This window comes from Vombatus ursinus, unplaced genomic scaffold (assembly GCF_900497805.2).
Source record: "Vombatus ursinus unplaced genomic scaffold, bare-nosed wombat genome assembly UNPS02012515.1, whole genome shotgun sequence".
NCBI lineage: Eukaryota > Metazoa > Chordata > Mammalia > Diprotodontia > Vombatidae > Vombatus > Vombatus ursinus.
This window is the reverse complement of record NW_020952293.1, coordinates 1037478-1048199: the sequence shown is the minus strand read 5'-3', so window position 1 is coordinate 1048199 and position 10722 is coordinate 1037478.

Sequence of the window (10722 nt, the reverse complement as noted above, 5' to 3'; positions counted from 1 at the left end):
ACAACTTATAAAACCATTGTGAGTCTTACAGAGCTATATAAATGTTAGCTATTATTCAAATCCACATGATCAAAAAGGAAATCAAGGAAATGGAAATATAGTTATCAAAATATTTTAAAAAACAAGTTCATAGACCCCAAGTTAAGAAGGATTTAATTTTGAAGGATCTAATATCTGCCTTATTTGCCATGAAGACTGTATGTCTGCTTTGATTCGGCTCCTCACCCCTTTCTAGTCTTCTTCCATCTTCAACCCTGCCTCCTTCCCCCTTCCCCATTCTCAATAGTTTGCAATCCAGTGCATCCTTGCTATCTCTCCAACAAGACACTCCATCTCCTGACTTTGCGCATTTTCTTTTTCTTTTTGAGAATTAGAAGGAGTTTATTATAAGTATATCAAGGTAGCAACTCTTAGATGGGCTGATCTCTGGAGATCAGAGATGGCTTCAAGGTGGGACCAGCTTTAATGGAGGAACTTTCATAATGAGATTAAGACAATTTACATAGGGTAATGATAGCAAAAGAAGTTTTGCCCTTGCATCTCAGCTCCTCCCAAGGTGGCAATTTCCATGTAGGGATAACAGCATAGGTTGAGGTTTGTGACAAAGAGCAGGTAACACAAGAAGCTGCAGAGTCCATGCTGCATTTTGTTTTGTTTTGTTTTTAGTCTGGGCATTTTCAAAGGCTATCTACCCCCCATGTCTACATTCTCTTTCTCATCTCTACCTCCAGGCTTCCCTGGCTGTCTTCAAGTCCCATCTAAGACTCTACCTTCTACATGACACTGTTCCCAATCTCCCTTAATTCTAGTGCCTTCTCTCTGGTGATTATCTCCAATTTATCTGGCATATAGCATGTTTTATTTGCATGTGGTCTGTCCCTCCCATTCTCCCCATTAGGCTGTGAGATCTTTGAGCTCAGGGATTGTCTTTTGCCATTTTTTTTTTTGCATCCCCAGTGTTTAGCACATACTGAGTGCTGAATAAATGTTTCTTGACTGACTTTCCTTGACTTCACCAAAAATGGATTTTCATAAGGCAAGTATAGTCTGAGAATCGCGAGACTCTGGAACTGGCCTGACTGAGAACTTAGCTGACTAGCAAAGAAAACAAGGCTCTTTGCTTCCTTAGTTCTCACCTCAGAGCCTTACTATCCTAGAATGGGGAAGACTTGGGTTTGAGTGTTGGAATGTTATTTATACATAGTTTGAAAAAAGGAGTGATTGGGTGTCTCTCGGGCTAACGAAGGTTATCATTTCAAATCAATGCTTTTAAGTGCAGATTGAACTAATGAAAATGTAATTTCAATTAGTTATAATTGCCTCCTTGAACTCCTACTGAATCTTTCTGAGTCCTCTATTTTGAATTAAAATCAAATTACTCTCCAACTTCAACCTGGGATGCAGCTTTGGAGAAGGCTAGAATGGGAATGGAGAGTCCTGGGTGGTAGCCATGGCTCTGGCACCGCCGAATGCCCCTTCCCTTGGCCCTGCTTACTTCATTCTACATCAGTTCCGGCAAGTCTTCCCACACTTCTCCATGTTCCTCATATTCGTCATTTCTTCCAACACAGTGCTCTTCCATTGAATGACAGCCTGATGTAAAAACAACTATTTTGTCCCAGCTGAGGCTTCTCTTCTTAAGGCTAGAGTTCTTTGTGATCCAGGCTTTTTATATCAGGGAACAGAGGGTCATCTCCAGTTGTCCTGATCTATGTCTTGCCACTGGACTCAAATGACTCTGGAGGAGAGAGGCTGATGACTTTGCACAGCCCTGCCTCACTTAAACCCAATTTACTTTCAAGTGAATATATCACCCTCCTGATGTCATTGGTCCTCTTTGAGAATGACGGACGAACAGCAACAATCTTCCATTACATTCATGTACCACAATTTGTTTAGCCATTCCCCTGCTGATGGTTGTCTACTTTGTTTCCAATTGGTTTTTTTTGTTTTTTTTTTGTTTACTGCTACAAAAAGTGCTGCTGTATGTATTTGGAGCCTGAAAAAAAAAACCCCAAAAAACTAAGGAATGGCATTCAATTTGACACAGGTTCTATACATACATTCCTGTTAAACTTATTTTCACGCTAGTCATGTTGTAAAGAAGAATTAGAACCAATAGGAGAAACCACAAGAAAAAAGAAACAAAACAAAACAGAAGAGAAGAGGAAAAAAAAAAGAGCAAATAGTATGCTTCGATCTGCATTCAGACTCCATAGTTCTTTCTCTGGATGTGGATAGCATTTTCCATCATGAGACTCTTGGCAACTCAGAACTCTCGAACTGAAGAGATCCAGTGCTAGGAATGGCATCTCTGGGGTCAAAAGATATGGACATTTCAGTCACTTTATTTGCAAAATGATGTATTTTTAAATTGGGAGAGAAAGGGAAAGAGGAGAAGATTTGACTTTCGGTGTACCTGAATCTTGCAGATTTAGAGCTGGAAAGGATCTTAGAATGAATGTTAGACTGGAATCAGGAGGAGTGGGCTAAAATCCTGCCTCAGTCATTAGCCATGTGATCATGGCTGTCACTTAACCTTAGGGCCTCAGTTTCTTTATCTGTAAAATGGACAGAATAACATGTACAGGACCAACCTCCCAGAGTTATTGTGAGCTCTATTGCTTGGTTAGTAGCAGTGTTGATTCTGATTTTGGGTTTCCTTCCTTATCTGTAAAATGAGGAGTTGGATTAGATATTCTCCAGGGTCCCATGGAAATGTTCTGAAACCCTAAAGCATTCTATTAATATGTGTTATTATTGTCCTTGCTTTTTTACAGACGTAAAGACTTGGAGGGATGTAACAGCATCCAAAGACTTAATTACATATGTACCAACTGAGAGCCTGTCAATCACAAGCATTTATTGAACACTTACTATGTTTCAGATTCTGGGTTACTTTGTATACTTTATATCTCAGAGATACAAAGAGAAGACAAAAAGAGTCCCTGCCCTCCTGGAGCTCACTTTCTAATTGAGGAGCCATCTTAAACAAATCATACCTAGAAGATATAGATATATGTGTGTGTGTATGTGTAGAGACAGACAGATATTTATGTATGTCCGATAATAGGATTCTCCTGTGGTATTCTGATACTTTTGGAATTATAGATTCATGGTTGAAAGGGACTTCAAAGGTCATCTAGTCATTTTGCAGATTAGCAAACTGAGGCCCAGAGAGGTTGTCACTTGTCCAAGGTCACAAAGCTAGTAAGGGGCAGAGCTGGGATTTGAACTCAGGTCACCTGCCTCTGATATTTAATTTTTCCACTCGGTATCCTCAGGCAGTTCTCCACATGTAGAGGACATGGTGCACACCTTTAAAACTGTGACTAGTGCGTGTGCCTTTGCAGGCAAAAGAAATTAGGAGTTCCACTGCCTGTCTGGGTTCTATTTTTATTAGAATTTCTATTAACTTATTTTTCTCAGAGCAATTAAATTGTCATGATGGCTGAGAGTGGAGCGGAGTATTGCAGTGGAATATGAGGTGCTTCCCTGAGAACTCCCGCTCTGAGGCTCATAGAATTTCCTGAATCCTGCCCAGGACTCAGGGTTTGTGGGTGTGAGCGCTCCCTCCACCACCACAGATTATGCCCCTGCCATGCCATCCTCCTGGGGATGAGCGGCTCATGGCTCAAGAGCAGGGTCATCTCCTCACAGGAAGGCATCACAGAAGAGACCATGGAGAACACCTGCTATAACCTAGGGTTTTACCAGTGAGGAAACCCACACTTAAGGGGAGCCTAAGGCCCCCCAGCTCCCAAGTGGGAGAGCTCTGCTGATTCCAATGCCAGTGCTCCAAGAGAACGGCTTCCTCAGAAAGCTTTCTTTAAAAATAAATTGCTGTGTTACAAGAAATGATGAATGAGATGAATTCAGGGAAAGATGGGAAAGGAAATGACTATCATAATGTGAAGTGAAGTAAGCTGAAGAAATAAAACATCATAGCCAGCAACCACAAAAATGTGAAGACTAAAGCCATCAATACTGAGTGCTTTGAAATCTCAGTGGTCAAGTCCGAGCCCAAGGAAGAGACGAGAAAACGAACTTCCCGCTGCTTCTCTGCAGAAATGGGTGGCTATGGGTGGGAAACACTGCACTGACTACCACACTTTTTGCATATATCAGTTACTTTTACTGAACTGGTCCCCCCTCCCCCTTTTCAGATTATTTGCTGTAAGACAAAGGTCCTTAACTTTTTTTGTGCCATGGACTCCTCAGAAGAATGCTTTATAATTCATAAAACAACCAGGACAGTAGCTCACTCCTGTAATCTTTTGTTCCACCATCTGAGGATCTCTCTCTTCAGTTCAAGAGTTCTGAGTTGTCAAGAGTCTCATGATAGAAGATGCTATCCACATCCAGAGAAAGAACTATGGAGTCTGAATGCAGATCGAAGCATACTATTTGCTCTTTTTTTTCCTCTTCTCTTCTGTTTTGTTTTGTTTCATCTTTCTTGTGGTTCCTCCTATTGGTTCTAATTCTTCTTTACAACATGACTAGCGTGAAAATAAGTTTAACAGGAATGTATGTATAAAACCTGTGTCAAATTGAATGCCATCTTGGGGAAGGAGGAGGGGAGGAAGGGGGAGAAAATGTAAAATTCAAAAGCTTGTGGAGGTGAATGCTGAAACCTAAAAATAAATAAATTAATTTTAAAAAAAGTTCTGAGCTGCAGTAGATTTGAAACAGATCAAGTGTACTAAGTCTGGCACCAATATGGTGAGTCCCTGGAAGGGTGGGCAGCACCAGCCAGATCAAGCTGAAGTGAACTGGCCCAGGTCAGAAAACACAGCAGCTGAAAGCTTCCACACTGATCAGCAAAGGAATCAGCCCTTCAGCAATATGGGGATACCCAATCCCAATCACTCAGTCAATAAACAAATAAACAAAATTCATGAAGTTAAATACACAGGATTACAAACAAAGCCAATTATACTGAAATAGAGTTGTCAAAATATTTTACAAAACAAGTTCATGTGCCCCAGGCTAAGCACCCCTGGTACGGGATGGCTTTCTGGGAGGGATATAAGGAAAGAACACATTGGAAAGTAAAGGCAATGTTAAAACAAAATGATGTCAATAAAACTTTATTTTAAAAAAGAAAATATATTGAAGAAGGCTTTTTTAAAAGGCTCTCTCAAAAGTTGAAGATTAAAGCATGTTCTCAGCCCAAATGCAGCACCATTCTCCACATCTCTTTTTAAGTCTGCTGGAGACCATAAAATGTTAGCACTGAAAGGGTCTTTAAGACATGAAATCATAGTACAACAGAGCTAGGAAGGACCTTTCAGGTCATCTTGTCCAATCCTCTCATTTTATAGCTAATAAAACTGAGCCTAGAGGGAAGTAACCTGCCTGAGGTAATATTCCAGTTATTAGAATCGAGATCTACTTTCCTCATAATTTCTTTTATACAATTGAACAGCTCAAACTCAGTCTAACACCTCAAGCTTGCTGCAGAACCAGTTTTAAAGAAAACATTTATCACTTGTGTATAGAACTAAAGTTTTAAAACCATGTATTCCAGGGAGGGTAAGATTTTTTCACCTAGCAGAATTTCAGAGTAACGTGCTTTTCTTGAGTTCTGTGCATGAAAACCAGGTCTGGATTTGATCTGGGATGCTGTATACGGAGAGGATAATTATTCTCCATCTTGATACTGAGGCTGCAAGCATAGGTCATCTGTACCTGGAAACTGAAATCTGGGAAAGGGATCTTCTAAAGTCCCCATCAAAAATGGAAGGGATAAAATCATCCTACCCTGCCAGAGAGTTAGCATGTAGTATTGCTTAAGAAATGAAGCTCGTACCCTCCCTTAGCAGCCATGGCAGCCCCTGCCTGCTCCAGATGGCCCCATGGAAAGGGTTATCTACAAAACAGGCCTAATGCATGACGTCATTTTGTTTTCCACAGCAGGGACGTGGTGGAGTTAGGAGTGTAAGGAGAGGAGCTTGAAGGAGAGCTGAAGCTACACATTAAATCTATTGTCCTCAGAGCTAAAGGACCTCAATGTGTCCTGCCAACTTAGATACAAAGATTACCAGTGCCAGTGGCACTATGGGCAGGGTGCCAAGGCCAAAAAAAATACTCCTCCTTTAAAAAAAGCAACTTATGAACCTTAGGAATCTGCCTGAATTACCAATGACATAAGTGAAGTGTTTTAGAAAAAGAAGAGGCATGTACATATGTGTGCATGTACATATTGTGATTTTTAAAATATGTATATTGTGGACACATGCCATTTTGGCCAATTACCTGTAATCATCTGTAATAATCAGATATGAACAAAAGCGGCATGATGAAATTTTTAAGGTTTTATTCCTTTTATTCTTCAATAAAACAGAAACACGGCTTGGGAACGACCAATAGCATGCATGATCCAATAAAGCCTTGTCTTGGCAAACAGTGGCAGGGGCTCATTTTTACCAGGAGGGCTGAAGAATATTGGGAAAGGGTCTTAGTTCTCCACTCATGCCAGCGTCAGAGCCATTTGAAGTCTGAGAAAAAAACACAGAATCACTGAACAAAGAAGTCTCTGAAAGCCGATTGCCACATATAACTGTTAGTGATAATGGAGGCCTGAAAAGACACCTTTTCCTCTCCCTTTTCTTTTAGGCTACTTTATAGTGTGTGTGTGTGTGTGTGTGTGTGTGTGTGCGTGTGCGTGTGTATGTGTGAGAGAGAGAAATCTTTCAGGTTTTTTTTCTTCCTGGGGCACCAGAACTTCAGGTGAGAAAGGAAATGGATTTGAAGTTAGAATGAAGCCATATATTGATCATTAACTCTGACTAAACTGCCTGTTTTCCCCTGCCTACATTTGTGATAAGGAGGTGCAGCATTTTGGCCGGGTCTTTTGCCTTTAGCTGTCGAAGCAGCAGCGCCTTACACCCCTTGGCGGTATTAGAAAGTTCATTGATTTAAAGAAGCAAATGGTACATAGCATTTCCTTCAAAGAAATTAGCTCAATGAAACCCAGGAACAAGAAGAAGCAGTGAGGCTCTATGGCTACGATCTTTTACAAGGGACACCATTAAAATATCCTAAATAATTCTCCAAAAAAAAATTCTCCAAAAAGTGCTTTTCACTTTTATTGATTCTCATAGAATGCCCTATTAAAAATGAAGAGTTCCATTAAGAACATATTTTCTTGGCACTGAACACATATGAATATGGGATGTCAGATTGGGAGAGAGGGCTCGACCTTTCTCGTCTTCCCTGGCTAAATCAGAGAGGCTGCTTTGAAATCACCTTGGGGGTGAAACCAACTGAAATGCTAAGCCAAGAAAAGAGACTGTAGGCTAAAAGCCAAAGAAAGTATTTTTCTGGCTTGCCAGTCACACTAGCCTTGGAGACTCTTTGGGCCCTTATTTTAAAGGAAATGGTATGTGTTAAAATTTCCTTGATAGAGAAATCAAAAGGTGAAAGTAAAATGTCAACATGGAAAAAAGACTTGTGTTCCTTTAAGCAGTTTAAAAAAAAGGTTCAGTTTCTGAACTCAAGAGATAACTGCATGCCAAGGCCTCTGGGTAACATTAAGATAGCATCATTGGCTGGGAATAAATGTTTTCATCTCTCCCCTTTTATGTATTTGGCAATACTTGTAACACTGACTCCCTAGTTGCGATTTCTTTGTTCAGCTTTTCCTTATGCCTCAAAACTGGTCCGTCCCCACACCTTCCCTCTGTTACCTCACAGCCCAAGGGCATCCTGGTTGAGTTCTCGTGGCCTCAGAACAGAGAAGCTGGTTAAATTTCCATCTCCCCCCTCCTCTGGCTCACGGCTCACTTCTCAGAATCCTGAAGCTAAGGGGAATCATGGGGACAAAAAATAATGTCATCCAGATCCTTCAATTTCTGGGTTGGGATGGTTCCAGGGGTGGGGATCGAAGCCAGATATGCCCAAGGCTGCACTTGAGGACCCAGAGGGGCATACGTGGCCTCGAGGCCGAAGGTTTCCCCCACCCCTGATTAAGCTGTGCTAGGTGAGATGTGTATAAAAAGCCTCACTTGTTTCTTTGGGCGCCCTTTATGGAATCTGAATCAGCAGCCGGAGCTAAGCACTATTTTCAGAGCTGTGCTAACACTTGTTAATAATGTTGGTGACTGGAAGATATGTTCATTTCAAACTCTTTTAGATACAAGGAAAAATCAGTACCATTTGCCAGAAGGGAGAAGGACAAAGCAACCACAAATCACTGTTATCAGAATGAAATGCTGCTCAAGGTTTTAAATGAAATTCAAGTGCCCCCTTTTGAGTTGCTGCTACTAGCCCAGCTCTGGCATCCATCAGCTGGACAAGTGGGTAGAATTCCAAATTAAACACGACCAATCTTCCCTTCCGCAGTGAGCTCATTGGCCTTTTGCTGCCGTGGATAACTATAACTGACATTAATGGTCGTGACCCCTATTTCCTCCAGCCCACAGCATTTCATCCTTCCAAATCACCTTATCGTGCTATTGACTTGTAATCTAAATTTGGCCATTGTGATTTTACGCAGTGGGGCTAAGATCTCCTGGGGGCAAAGTCTTGAAGGGAAAGTGTAGCACAATCGGAGGCTTTATTTACTTTCTTAAAGCTGGTTATTTTCATTGCACTGGAGCTGATCTCCGAACTGCTGAAAAGGATAAAGGTACCCCAGGTTTCCAGATAGTACCAAAGCCTTAACTTTGCCTGTAGGTGTTCTCCCCAGAGGACAGTCTGAGGCAGCAGTGTAACAGACACAGAAACGAAGGAGAAATTGCAAACAGAAACATATGTATTTTATAAAAGGAAGACTCCTTTTGGCTTTGTTTACAGACTGTTAGTTTTTTTTTTTTTAAGTAGATGGAGCCTCCCACAGTTACCAGGCAGAAAAGCAAAACAGTGGAAAAACCAACAAAAAAAGGTTTAAATAAGCTCAGAGCAAAGAGCAGGTGTCTCACTCTGAGTACTCATTCTCTACCAATACCTGAAGCTCCATTGACTTTCCCTCCAGCATACTACACCTTTTTAATTCCCACCAGAGAAGTTGTTTGCATTAATGAGGGAGACCACGCAGGAGCTAACAACAAACAGCCCAGTTCCTGAAGCCCTGAATTCACAACTTTAATCACTCATTCCCGGCTTTTAATTGAGCTCCTGTCCGCGTGGAAGGTAGGGGTTTCACTCCGCTAGCCAAGGTATTATCGCAGACTAAACCGTCATCACGACGTTCTGCGTGGTGCCCGTCACGAGAGCATTAACTTTGATCTTTAAATCAAAACATTCAGTTTCCAGAAATGTAACTACAATCCTCAAACCAGAACACTTCAGTTGTCGTCACCAGGGCCAACAAACGTTCATTGGGCGGTAGTGGAAGGAACCATGAGCGTCGCGCAGACGGCAGTGGAAAGGGGGTAAGCAGAGACGGCACCCGGTGGACCGTGAAGCCTGAAGCAAGGAGCGACCCTGCACTTATTAAGCGCCGACTGCGTGCCAGCCACTGCGCTGAGGGCTTCGGGAACATTCGCCCATTTGGTCCCGCGGCAAGAGGAGGGCGCACAGCGGCCCCCTCACAACGTGCTATGAGGAACCCAAGTTTTCCGGCCTGTTGAGCCGGTCACCCGTGGCTAACTTTGGGGAGGGCATGACGGAGAGTCGAATTGGACGGGTAGGCTCAGAGGGCACTGCCATCACAGAAACCCCAATTCCCACTCTGCCTCCACCATGCTTCCATTTCCCCTTACGGTGAACTAGAAAACTTTCAGGTGCACACATAACTCAATAAACTGCGGCTTGTTTGTAAAGAGGGTTGGATTTCAGTGGATGAGGGGCACCAATTTGCCACAGAGACAGTGACGAAATCAATGCTGTCTTTTGCCATCTCACCCACGGGTACACCTCCGCCGTGAGCTCCTACCTGCACGTTCACTGATGCCCACCCCTCTGCCCCGCACCTGGAGCCACCTTGAGAGGCAGGGAAATGCTGACCGGCACACGCGCCTTTTATGGAGCACTCATGCTCCAGTGACCTGCGACCACTGTATTTAACTTAAAAATAATATTCAATTCTCTTCTTGGTTTCAGCAGCAATTTGGAATTTAAGTCCACTGCACGGCTCTTTTTGAAATATTTGCCTCTTGGATGGGACTAAAAGTTTAATATAAAAGACTGGATAAGGAGCGGGGTTTGACTGGGTTTGGGGAAAGTTTGCAGGTGACAAAAGGACTGTAACGATGGTGTGTTTGCAACCTTATTACAAATGCTTAAAATTGACCTTTAATTGACCTTGAAAAGGTATGGATAAAAGCAGTATAGGCACCCCCACCCACCCATTCAGGAGATGGGGCCCTCCTACAATTAAAAAACTGAATAGTGAAAAATAGTGTAGCAATCTGGAAACTCACGCTGACTACCAAGGGGTTGTGAGGATGCTTGCTCTGGGTATTGTATGCTACGGCCCCTCCCATGCCTAGCTTGCAAGCCAAAGAAATCCAATTTCGGCCCCCTAGGCAGAGTCCCTTTCTCACTACAACAAACAGACAGAACACCTGCCCACCTCTGAGTGTTGGGAGACAGAGAAGCAGGGACAGAAAAGGGGGCTGGGTGGGGTTATTGTCCAGTGGGGTAAAGGCCAAATCCTCTGATAATTCTCTGAGCTTGAATACACAGAGCAGCTGGTTAGGAAATAATCTTCTTGGGGCAGGACTGATTGATGGGAATGGGGCTCATTTACTCAGCCCTAAAACCAAACTAGTAAAA